Source organism: Babylonia areolata, chromosome 27 (genome assembly GCF_041734735.1).
Source record: "Babylonia areolata isolate BAREFJ2019XMU chromosome 27, ASM4173473v1, whole genome shotgun sequence".
NCBI lineage: Eukaryota > Metazoa > Mollusca > Gastropoda > Neogastropoda > Buccinidae > Babylonia > Babylonia areolata.
Window position 1 is genome coordinate 29,059,725 of NC_134902.1, and position 13,431 is coordinate 29,073,155.

The following is a 13,431-nucleotide window of genomic DNA, read 5'->3' on the forward strand; positions in this document are numbered from 1 at the left end:
ATTTCAATCACCCGCGGGCCCGTGTGACACCCTGTAATCGTTGAGTCAACATACATTCTGAAGCGTCTTTCGTTATGCTGTTGTAGCTCTTTTTCTTCTTCTTCTTCTTCGTCTTCTTTTTTTCTTTTTCTTTTTTTTTTCTTTTTTTTTTTTTTTTTTTTTTTCTTCTTCTTCTTCTTTTTTTTATTTCTTCTTTTTTTCTTCTTCTTTTTTTCTTTTTTTTCCTTCTTTTTTTCTTTTTATTTTTTAACATTGTAATAGGGCTCAAGTTCCTTCTTTTTTTCTTCTTTTTTCTCTTTTTTATTTTCTTTTTTTTCTTCTTTTTTTCTTCTTTTTTTTTAACATTGTAATAAGGCTCAAATGTCTAAGGGGCACAACCATCACGTGAAGTCAATGTTCATTGTATACAGCAGTTATTTCCCTTGATACGTCCACCCCTTGCTGAGCTTTTTATCTGTTTGTTATTAGTGTGTGTGTGTGTGTGTGTGTGTTCCCTTTTTCTGCCATCATGTTGCCACTCACTTCATTAACCGTTGACGAACCCGTAGCAAGTACATGAAGCACGTGCGATTCGAGTGTCTCGTGCCTGTCCAAAGTCACCCTGCGTGTGGCTACTGTTGACCCGAACACAGAACATGATAAACACAGAAATGGGAATGGAGGGGACTGGTGGGGGGAGAGAGAATTTTCTGTTAACCATTGGCTGGCTCGCTTTCCCGCGCATGTGCAAAGCTTGCAATGCAAAACGAGGGCGTCATGTTTTTGGGGGGTTGTTTTGTCATTTCAGTTGCAGTGGGTGTGTGTGTGAGAGAGCGGGGAGAGAGACCTATGGTGTTGCAGGATAACGTGAGGTTAGTATTTATGATATATCGTGGAGCTAACGTGTTGTTAGTATTAAGTAGTCCTTGAATATAATGTGGTTAGTTTTGATTAGTCATGGAATATAGTGGTAGTATTAATTAGTCTTTGAATATTGTACTAATATTAACGCTTAATATTCAAAAGTGGACCACAGTGCCTTTCACCAGTCGTTTCCCTTCACCTGTTGTCACGGGGCAAAAGCTCACCACAATGTTTTGCAAAGTAGTTCTTTGGTGAGGGAGGACACATTCGTTGTTTTAACGTGCGTGGTTTTTTGGAGAGGGGGAGGGGGCAACATTTCCATGACATAGGCGTTGTCGGTGTGCTTTTGTTGGTCCCATTACCCGTGCGTGGCGATGTTTTCATCGAAACTGCAATTTTATGGTCTTGGTCAAGAAAGACGTGTACTTGACTGCCTTTTCAGAGAGCAGTGGGAAAATAAAGAGACTGCTAAATGGATGTGGATTGTGTCTGTTGTCTGTGTGAATACAATAAGAAAATTTTACTAGGGGGAGGAACGGTCAAATCGCAAACTTGGACTTGGTGTATTTGCGTTGACCATTCCTCTCCCGCTTTTTTTTTTTTTTTTTTTTTTTTTTTTTTTTAATTGCTACAAATACAATGAAAATCATGTGAATTTTTTTTTTACGATTTTTAATTCAATAGTTCACAGTCACAAAAAACATCACAGGTTTACTGATGAGAAAATTAAGCTCAATAAATGTTCAAAACAAAAAAAAAGGGGAGGGGTGGGAGGACGACCGATGCACCCTATATTATCTAAGTCCAACTTTGTGAATCGGTTGTTCCTTCTCCTAGAAAATCCATTTTTAACCCTACCTGTTCCATCACTGAAGTGCTCCCACTTGTGTTCAGTTACGGGTGCTAGTCCGAAGCGGCCCTGAATTAACGTTCCACAACTGAACAGGCCATTGAAAGTGAACGACCCAGCGAATGAGTAGTTCACCAGTTTGAAAACGTGCGCGTGTTTGAGTCTGTCTGTCCGTCCGTCTCTCTCTCCGTCCGTTTCTCTCTCTCTCCGTTTTTCTCTCTCTCTCTCTCTCTCCCTTCATTCAGGAACCTTTTTCACACACATACCACAAACACACGCGCGTTTTCAAGCTGACGAACTTTCCACTTGCACCCATATCCTGATACCCCTTCTTTTCCAAACGTCGTTTCCATTTACACTTCTTTTGGGTAGGTAGTGGTGGAGCTGCCACAGTCCCAGTTTCAGCAGTGTATCACACGGGCGAAAAGCACAGTTTATTTACTGATTTACAGTTGATGTTATAGAATTATATTTGTTGCTGATGATACCTTCCTGCTCTCAGAGACTGCTAACAAGAGACGCAACTAAACTGGGAAAATTTAATTCCCAGATTAATGGCGATTATGAATACCTTGGAGTTATTTTTTCTACAGTTTGTAGCTGCATGCAGGGACTTTTTAAGCTGTTGTAATAGTGCTTTGTGTATGGCCGGATTTGACACTTGTCCCTCTGGATACCCCCTGTGTTTTCATTCGTATGAATGATTGATATACTATTGTCATAACTACTGCTGCTGCGACCATCATCATCATCATCATATTATCATTGACAGTGTAAATCTGCATCTTTTTCCGGTGTCTGGCTGACCACGATGTTGCAAAACAATGTACATGTGCGACGTACACATTCAAAGAAACAACTGGGATATATTTGGCGATGTGTCATTGCCGATTTTCGGGTTTGAAATATCTTTATTACAAATTTCAGCTACCACCATAAAACTAAGCGGATTTACATTGTTAATTACGGTGAGGATAATAACAGTACACGCTATAAAGTTGATAATGGCAGTCATTCGTGACAGCTAATGCAGTTTTCTCCAAACGCTCAGTCCAGACATTAAACAACAATGATGATTTAATACGTGACTCAGTAGTTCCCATGTATTTGTATTCATGCATTCCTTCAACCTTTAAACCATTGATAAACAAGTCAGGGACATGAGTATTTTTCTGTCTAGAAGTAGTGGTAGCTGATAATTCAGACGAATCAATCGTACAAGATCTTGAAGCCAAACGCCAGAAACCTATGGAGTGAAAGAACCAAAGACAAGAACACCTCCTCAAAAATCCAGGCCACGACGAGAAATGGACAACATTCGAAATGCAAAAAGAAAGCTCAAGAAAACGATGAAAACAGTTTCAGAATTTGAGAAGCAGAGCCTACAGAAACTTTGGAAAGACCTGAAAGCAAAGCACAGTGTCCTCAGTAAAGCAGAATCAGCAAGGAGGAAAAGGAGCAAAAAGAAGAAGACACAAGACTGCTTCTTCCGAGCCCCCTTTCAGTTCGCCAGGAAACTGTTCGAGCAGCCCAAATCAGGGACACTCACAGTGGACAAAGAAACACTTGAACAGCATCTCAAGAAAACGTATTCTGAACCGCAAAGCAAAGAAACCACTAGATCTCAAGGGTTTGGTTCATCCCAGGAAACCAGAGAAGTTCAGCGATAAACCACCAACCCTTCAGGAAGTACAGAAAGTGGTCAAGAAAGCCAGGGCCAAATCATCACCAGGGCCAAACGGAATACCGTACTTGCTGTACAAGAAATGTCTTGAAGTCCTTGAGTGGCTTCATAGAGTAATATGATCAGCATGGAAGAACCTGAAGATCAGTGACTGGTGGATGATAGCTGATGGCGTGTATATCCCGAAAGTACCATCAGCCAGTTCAGACCAGTATCACTCCTGAATGTCGAAGGAAAAATCTTCTCTGTCATGGCTGCAAGACTAACAAAATACCTCATAGAAAATTAGTACCTGGGTGTGTCAGTCGAGAAAGGTGGCATCCCAGGAGTTCCTGGCTGTGTAGAACATGCCACAATGATTTGGGATGCAATCCAAAGAGCAAAGGCAGAGAAAAAGAACCTTGACGTGGTATGGCTGGATATTGCAAATGCGTACCGGTCAGTTCCTCATGAGATAATCCAACTGGCTCTCGGGATGCACTATGTACCAACGAACACCAGGGAAATGCTGAAGAAGTACTTACATGGCTTCTCAATGCGGTTCACCACCAAGGAATGCATGACCGATTGGATCAATCTGGAAGTGGGCATAGCCATGGGCTGTGCAGTTTCTCCAATCCTGTTCGTGCTGGCAATGGAAGTAATCTTGAAGGCCTCAATGAAGGGAACGGATCGAGCCGACCTCGGTAACGGATACCAGATACCTCCTTTAAAAGCCTTCATGAATGACACAACAGTCCTTTCAACAAAAGAGGATGACACCCGTGAAATATTGAAGCGGCTGAACGAGCTAGTTGCCTCAGCCAGGATGAACTTAAACCAAAGAAATCATGGAGCCTCTCACTGCATAAAGGAGAGATAGCTGAAACGGTCACATTCACTGTAGCCAACCAAGCCATTCCAATGGTGTCAGATGAACCAGTCAAGAGCCTTGGAAGATGGTATGACGAGTCCCTGAAAGATACAAAAAGAGGAAAGGGAACCAAGCAGAGAGCAGAAGGCCTACATACCATAGACCAGTGTGGCCTTCCTGGCAAATACAAAGTGTGATGCCTACGGTCCATGGTGATACCAAAGCTCCTGTGGCCTCTCCTGATATATGATATCAGCTGCAGCATAGTCGAGTCAATTGAGGCAAAGATCAACAAGTACACGCAAATGACTTGACGTCCCACCTGGTCTCACTGACGTGGCACTCTACTGTCGCCAAGCAAGGCTGAGGCTACCTCTGAAGTCCCTTGTCGAAGAATACAAGGTAGGGAAGGCAAGACTTCTCAGCATGCTTGAAGACTCAGGTGACAGTATTGTGAGATCCGACCAACCCATGCTGAAGACTGGCAGAAAATGGAAAGTCAGGGAGGCAGGAAGTGCAGCGAAAGAAAGTCTTAAGACGATGGAAATAATAGGACACACCCAAATAACAGACAATGCATGGGATCGACAAAGATGGAATGGTGGTCCAAGGCAAGGGGGAAAAGAGACATGATCATACAGGAGATCAAGAAGGAAGAGGATGATAAAAGTGTCCAGAAGGCAGTCCAGCAAGGCCAGCAGGGGCAGTGGACAACATGGGAAAATGCACTCCAAAGGAGCCTCAGCTGGAACGATATGTGGAACATGGCCCATCTGAGGATCAGCTTCATCCTAATATCTGTGTACGACATCCTTCCCTCTAATAAATACTTGGTGAAATGGGAGAAAGCAGGTGACCCTGTGTGCCCACTCTGCCATGGCAAACAAACAGTGGAACATGTCCTCAGCTCATGCAAAGCGGCGTTGAGCCAAAGACGGTACACATGGAGGCACAATCAAGTGCTAAAAGAAATTGCACACGTGGTGAGCACTGTCCAAGGATAACCAACCCCACCAGAAGTTCCAGTAGAGTTCCACTCGGCAGAAGGCAATAAAGTCTTGCCAGGAACAGCATCCAAAGTTTCCAAAGCATGGAAACGTGGGCTGCTTGATGGTGCCAAAGATTGGGAATGCACAGTTGACCTACCAGAGGGGAAGAAACACCCGGAAATCATCAGCAAGAGCGGCATGAGACCTGACATAGTGCTCCACTCCAAGGCAACGAAACAGGCGATTCTGATTGAGCTGACTATGCCATACGAAAGCAGAATGGAGGAAGCCCACATCTGCAAGACCGAGAAGTATGCTAGTCTCGACAGCAGCCTGAGAGAATCTGGCTTCCAGTCCAAAGTCCTTGCCATAGAGATTGGTGCAAGAGGGTTTGTGGGCGCATCTGCCTACAGCCTCATGAAACAGCTGTCGATTTCTGGCAGAGAGAAGACGGGCTCTCAAGGCAATGGCAGAAGCAGCAGAAAAGAGTTCCAGCTGGATCTGGTCGAGAAGGAATGAAAGCAAACTTCATAAGGATTAAATTTTCCCTACTCAAACTAGGTGTACGGTGGCTCAGTGGTTAAAACGTCTGCCAGAAAAGGTGACTCAGTCCTGAAGTGGCGACCACCTTGGAAGCGCGGGTTCGAACCTGCTGAGGACCGTGGGGGTTGGGGGGGAGGCAGCAATACAGGAGCATCCAGGAATCATGACCTGGGTGTGGCCCGGCCCCCTTAGAGTGTAAGGAGTTAAGGGCCGAAACACTTGACTGAGGGGGTCTTCTTCTCTAAAGACCTTGTACTGTCCAGTTCTACCTAGAATTTCTTATCACTGTTGTTGTTGTTGTAGCAGTGTGTTTATTTAATTCTTTATCCATGTTATCATTATTATGATTATGTTGTTGTTTTTCTTCTTAACCCTGCTTTGTATGAAAGACGCACACACAAGCACAAGTGGGACAGCTCTTGCACTTTGAATGATGGGCGCAATAGCCGAATGGTTAAAGCGTTGGACTTTCAGTCTGAGAGTCCTGGGTTTCAATCTCTATAACGGCGCTGGTGGGTAAAGAGTGGAGATTTTTTCCGAGCTCCCAGGTCAACATAATTATGTGCAGACCTGATAGTGCCTGAACTCCCTTCGTGTGTATATGCAAGCAGATGAAATATGCACGTTAAAGATCCTGTTATCCATGTCAGCGTTCGGTGGGTTATGGAAACAAGATCATACCCAGCATACACACCCCGAAAACGGAGTATGGCTGCCTACATGGCGGGGTAAAAACGGTCATCCACGTAAAAGCCCACTCGTGTACATACGAGTGATCGTGGGAGTTGCAGACCACGAACCAGGAAGAAGTAGAAACTGAATCGGTCATGAAAGAATCAGACACCATGTTACACACAAAATAAGAAAATGAAAAAACAAAAAATCAACTTGCCCCCGCTGGTCTATTTCTTGTTTGCGTTGATTAGATCTGATCTATGTACACAAGACAATGGTGGAAAGAAGAGCAGAGAGAGAGAATCTAGGCTTCTGCCTAGGCTATAGAGAGCGAGATAGCTTTGTTTCAATGGCGCAATGGATCCACGATTATCGACTTTCCAGTCGTCTACATCAACATGACAGTGAAAGCAACTATATGTCCCTGATGTCCCGCACTGCCAAAGTGATGCCCCATTTGCAGCCTCTACACCGCTACATCAGTCCAAATATTTCCAAACAGTCGTGATTTCTGTCTACCTCATATACCTTACAACGTTCCTGTGACAGGAAAATTAGATTTCAACACTCACGGAAGAAATTGGCGCTCACTGATTAATTAGCTAGTTTCTGATTTAAATATTTTGAAAACGTAATTTCAGTTATCAGTTGGTGTTCCGTTGTCTAAATTGTGATCTTCTACCACTAAAAGCTGAATCTCGACATAAAACTATTTGTGTCAGCTAGATCTGACACGCAAAGAAACGCATGGCCGCCATTTTTGCCTTGAACTCGACAGAGCCGTGCTTTCAATGAATGAATTTCAAGACCACGGAGCACACAATGCTCGTCATTGATATGTCAGATAAATACAATACATGCATATCCATCACTTTATTCCCGGTGTACGTCCATGAATCATGAAAAACTCGTGGTGTGGATTAAAAATTTTGACACAAAACCGAAGACGAAGAAACATGTCTGAGGCACACGGTTTTGACTTGGCAATGGTGTCGCTGATAAAGTTAACAGTAATTTAACTACTATGTTAGCTTTGAAGCACAATTAGCTAATCGATTACGATCTACAGTTATCTAACTATCTTTAATCATTATAATAGTCATTGATTGGGGTGTTATACTGAAGAATTGAAACGGGCAGTGAACACGAAAGATTAACAGAATCTTCAAGATGGCGATGGGCAAGGATATTTTGTGTTTTGTGCCTGCAATAAAACGCGAAATAATGGAGTGCAAACACAACAAGCGAACAGAAAATCGTATGAAAGTAGAAAAACAAACTCACAATGTAATAATCCGAATAAGAAAACCTTGGTATGATCTCAGGGTTTTGTGTATTTTTGTTTTTTGTGTCGAGAACTCGTTTCCCGACGTCTTCTATGAGCAATAAATTCAATTCGCTTTCAGAATTTATGCACTCAATACGCAAAACTATGACTGCAAAAGAAACTTCAAACTTTACTTTTGATCCTGTCAACATTTTCCAGTTATGATAAACAATGCATTAATCAGCAGATCCGAGTGAAAGAATGACAACAAACACAAAAACGTCGCCAAAACGCTGCCAGAGGGCCGATTTGGTGCGCGCAGGAAGGTGCTGTCTTTGCGGTTCGCTTCAACACAATATAAGTGAGAAACATTGCCGAACACCGTCATTCGAGTCAGCGTCAGAGCAACTGTACTGATCGTTTTACGCTCAAGAAGATTTCTCTACGTTCCCACCATGGCTGATGTCACTACTGCGTCTGCTGCTTCTGCGTCGGGGGCAGCTCCTGTGAGCGTAGCAGCCAAACCTTCCACATCAAAGAAAACGGTGAAGGCCAAGAAGCCTGTCCATCTAGCCGAGCACCCCAAGTACCGGGACATGATCGCCTCTGCCATCGGCGACCTGAAGGAGCGGAGAGGGTCCTCCCGCCAGGCCATCCTGAAGTACATCTTAGCCCACTACAAGGTGGGCTCCGAGATCAGCAAGATCAATGCTCGGATCAAGATGGCTTTGAGAGCCGGCATCAAGAACGGCAACCTCCGTCAGGTGAAGGGATCGGGCGCTTCAGGCTCCTTCCGACTGGGCGAGAAGCCTCGTGCCGCCAAACCCGACCCCAAGCTCAAGGCTGCTGCCAGGAAACCTGCCGTCAAGAAAGCCAAGGTCACGGGCAAGAAGAAAACTACTGGCACCAAGAAGGCAGACGCTAAAAAATCCAAGTCTGCCAACAAGCCCAGGAAGTCGCCAGCGAAAACCGCCGCTAAGAAAAATAAAGCCAAGGTGGCCAAGTCTCCTGCCAAGAAAGTGGCCAAGAAGGCGACCAAGCCCAAGAAGATTATCAAGAAAAGCCCGGCCAAGAAAGCCACCAAAGGCAAAGTTGCCAAGAAGTAGTTTTTGACAGTGCACTGCTGTCTTCCATTCAACCAGGCCCTTTTCAGGGCCACCCAACCATTCCGAGTGAGATGGTCATCTCGTCCAAGTTGTCTAGCACTAGCATCGCATTACATTTTCTCCAATTTAATTAACAATAAAAACGCTCAAATTTATTCAGCCTTCTCGTTCAATAGTCTCTCGCTTTCTCCCTCGTTGTCCGGTTCCACTGACGGACAAGGACCGTTGACACGTACACGACAGAGCCAATTCTTCAGTTGCACACAGTTGACATTGCCTGCACTCTTGGGGAGGGTAAAGTGGGAAGGTTCGAGGTGTAGTTTCGCGACGACCACTTTTTACGAGATTCACGTTTCAATATTCTCATTACCATCACTAGATTACTCGACTTAATGTAACTGATTTCCCGACCCCACCCCCCACCCTGCCCACTTCTGCCGCCCCACCGATCTACCCTTCCTCTCGTTTGCTCTTTTTTTTCTTTTCTTTTTTATGTATATATAAAGTTCCGTCAGCTTGTTGAAAGTTACTTTTATCTTTGGCTGAATTCCCCTCGCACCCCAACCAATCACCGCCTCTCCTCCTCCTCTCTCTCTCTCTCTCTCTCTCTCTCTCTCCCTACACCTCGTATTGCGAAACCTTAATGCGATAACAATTAACGCCAGCCATTGGTAAACCAGCGTTTAAATTAGTGAGGAAGATCACACACGCCTGGTACACAGAGTGTCGACTATGATAGTACAAGGAACTCAGTAAAGAAAATATGTTTAGAACACTGCAACACCAACATTAGGAAAAAAAATATAAAATAAAATAACTGGCGAACCGAATTGCACAAACATGGAATGCACTACCAATCGAAGTTAAACTTGCACAAAGTACTAACACGTTCAAAAATCTCTTTGACAACACCATCTTAAAAGAAAAATTTTTTGACTGATGAATAAAACAGTTCTTGCAGAAGTGTACTTGCATACACTGCCCAACAACAAACAAAAGATGAAAATAAATATAGAAAAATGGAAGAAATGAAGATTCGATGGGGACATAAAAAGGCCGAGAGGTCTAGGCAGATGACTGCCAGTTCCTATACTACTACTACTACTACTACTACTACTACTAACTGTCCACAGCGGTATGATAACATATCGGTAGATGTGCAGTAATTGTACTGCTTGTTTCATCTGTTTAATGAAAAACGCCGATTTGCATGGCCGATATTTCCCCCTTTCTTTAAACAGACTCGACAAGTCCGAACGAACGGCATGGGGTGGGTGTGTAACTTAGCAACGATCATTGTTGGTGTTCGCTGTTTAGCGAACGTACCTTCGTCGAGAAAGATCGAACTTTCCGCGTGGGTCACAACACAGGCGCTTGCATTTGGAGCTTTTTTATTACAAAAAAATGTATATAAAATTGTTATTGTTTGGTGTTGTTATCGCTGCATGTTTTTTCTTGGATGTTTTTATTTTTCTTATTCTTGTTCATGTTCTCTTTCTCTCGCGGGGCTATCTCTCTCTTTATAATATTATATATATATATATATATATATATACACGTGTATATATGTGTGTGTGTGTGTGTGTGTGTTTTACCTCCCTCTTTCTTCCCTCTCTCCTCTCTGCCCTCCTGTATGTCATTCTGCCTGTGCCCCCACCCCCTTATCTTCCTCTGTCCATACACTCTGTCTCTGCCTCTCCCTAACCCCCAATCCCCACCCATTCCCTATTTGGAGTACGCAATAGCTCAGTACAATCATAGAAGTAGTAGATCGATGCGGTCGGACACCTCTGGAATCCCGGCTGAGGTTCGAACCTCCGAGTCCGTCGAGCCGTTCGGATCGCTTCAGGGGATTATTCCCACTGCCCGAGTTAACCTTGATTCTGACTCCGTTCCCAACAAGTCTTTCGAATAAGACTATAAACCGGGGTTCCATGTAGACGAACGCGTGCTCGCTTAACATCTTATGCACACTTGAAATCCTATCGCCATTTTTTCGGAGAAGGCCAGTTTGGCTCGCGATCGGATCAGTGATGGCATGGATGGCAACGTATTCAGCGGCATAGCAATTCAAGTTAATGCCCATCATCCTCGATCGAAGACAAAAGTGGCTACTTACCTTAATGGTGTGGTTGTCTTTTGATTCAGTGACAAACGCAAAAAATCACATGCACACACACACGCGCACGCACACACACACACACACACACACACGCACGCACACACACACACACACACACACACACACACACACTACACACACACACAACACACTACACACACACACAACACACTACACACACACACACACTACACACACACACACACACACACACACACACACTACACACACACACACACACACACACACACACACACACACGCACGGGCGTAAGAAGGAGACAGGTATGAAGATTTAAACGTTTGCAAGAGCAGCAATATCCACGTACATTTCTTCCCCGGGCCCGTGTGCTTTTCTGTTTATAAGACGGAAAAACTTATAAATTTGTGAATAACATTGTAATATATACTCTACTTTTCTTCCCCTCCGCTCTTTGACTGGCCTCCTTTACGTCTCTTGACAGGGGAAGAAATGTAGAGTATGTATTACAACGTTGTTCAAACAAATTTGCGATTTTTCCGTCTAAGGAACGAAACTGAATGCAAAGATTACAGGGGAAGAAAATGAATGTGGATATTGCCGTTCAACTTCACCTTAAATTCCAGTGCCTGTCGTTGCATGTGTTGGTATGCTGTTGTGAATCTGTCGACCCAACGAAAACGACCGACACTTGCGCTTTGTATTACACACCCTCACACCGGCTCTGCCAGTACCAATCGAACACATGCACACACACACACACACACACACGCTCACGTCATTTCAGGCCAGCCCTGACACGCATGTTTTGCGGCAGAGAGCAGACGACCGCACGCTTACCGTAAACTAAATATTGTCGACACGGTAACGTTATTAGCTCTCACTCAAGTTTTTTCCTGAAACACCAAGGGACTGCTCAACACACACACTTTTCGGTTCTGTTTCGGACATACAGACGTAAAATTCGACGACTTGGTGAGTTGTTATTTTGTCTTCGGTTTTTCTGTGTGAGTTTTTTTACGAAATTGTGCGAGAAAGTTCTATATATTTTTGCATGCTTTCAAAAAAAATTCTCTCTCTCTCTCTCTCTCTCCAGTCTTTTTCTGTATCTGTCTCTCTCTATTTCTCTATCTTATCTGTCAATCTTCGTCACTCAATCTTTCTGTCAGTCTCTATCTCTATCTCTCAGTCTCTGTTTCTCTCACCCTCTCTCTCTCTCTCTCTCTCTCCAAATAAGCTGCACACGTACCATTACTGCAGTCAAAAGAAAGATGTAAAATGACACTGCTATCAGTCTATTACTATTATTCGTATAATGATTATAGTGGCTGGCCTAAAAACAACAAATCTTAGACCTATCAAGACCATACCATACCATACCATGCCATACGTATACCATGCCATACCATACCATACCATACCATACCATACCATACATATACCATGTCATGCCATACCATACCGTACCATTCCATACCATACCATATGGTACCATGCCATACCATGCCATACGTATACCATGCCATACCATACCATACCATACCATACTATACCATACCATACATATACCATGCCATGCCATACCATACCATACCATACCATACCATACCATACATATGCCATGCCATGCCATACCATACCATTCCATACCATACCACACCGTACCATACCATATATATACCATGCCATGCCATACCATACCATACATATACCATACCATACCATACATATGCCATGCCATACCATACCATACCATACATATGCCATGCCATACCATACCATACCATACCATACCATACCATACCATACATATGCCATACCATACCATACCATACATATACCATGCTATACCATACCATACATATACCATGCTATACCATATTATACCATACCATACATATACCATGCTATACCATACTATACCATACCATACATATACCATACCATACCATACATATACCATACCATACCATACATATACCATACATATACCATACCATACCATACATATACCATACCATACCATACCATACGGTACAGAACTGTACCATGTTATATGATTCATCTTTATTAATCCATTATGGAAATTCAAGAGTTGCACTGATGATAAATCAATAAAGTTAAAGCATAATCAAACCCTGTTTTGGTTTGTTGTGTTGTTTTCAATTTCAGAAAAGACAACAAAGAAACTCTATCAAGTCTGCATGCTGCTCATCAAGACTTGAAGGTCATCCAACAACAGTTTACCACCACCACCACCACCACCACCACCCTCCTCTCTCTTCTGCCACCACCTCCGCCTCCCTCCCTCCCTACTCTCTCTCTCCGTATTCACTTTTCCCCTTCCCCAACACACAAGAACACGCACACACAACATACGCACACGTGCACACACACACACACGCACACCAGACACAACACACTACACACTACACACCACACACCACACACACACACCACACACACACACATACACCACACACACACACGCACACACACAACACACTCACACACACTCTC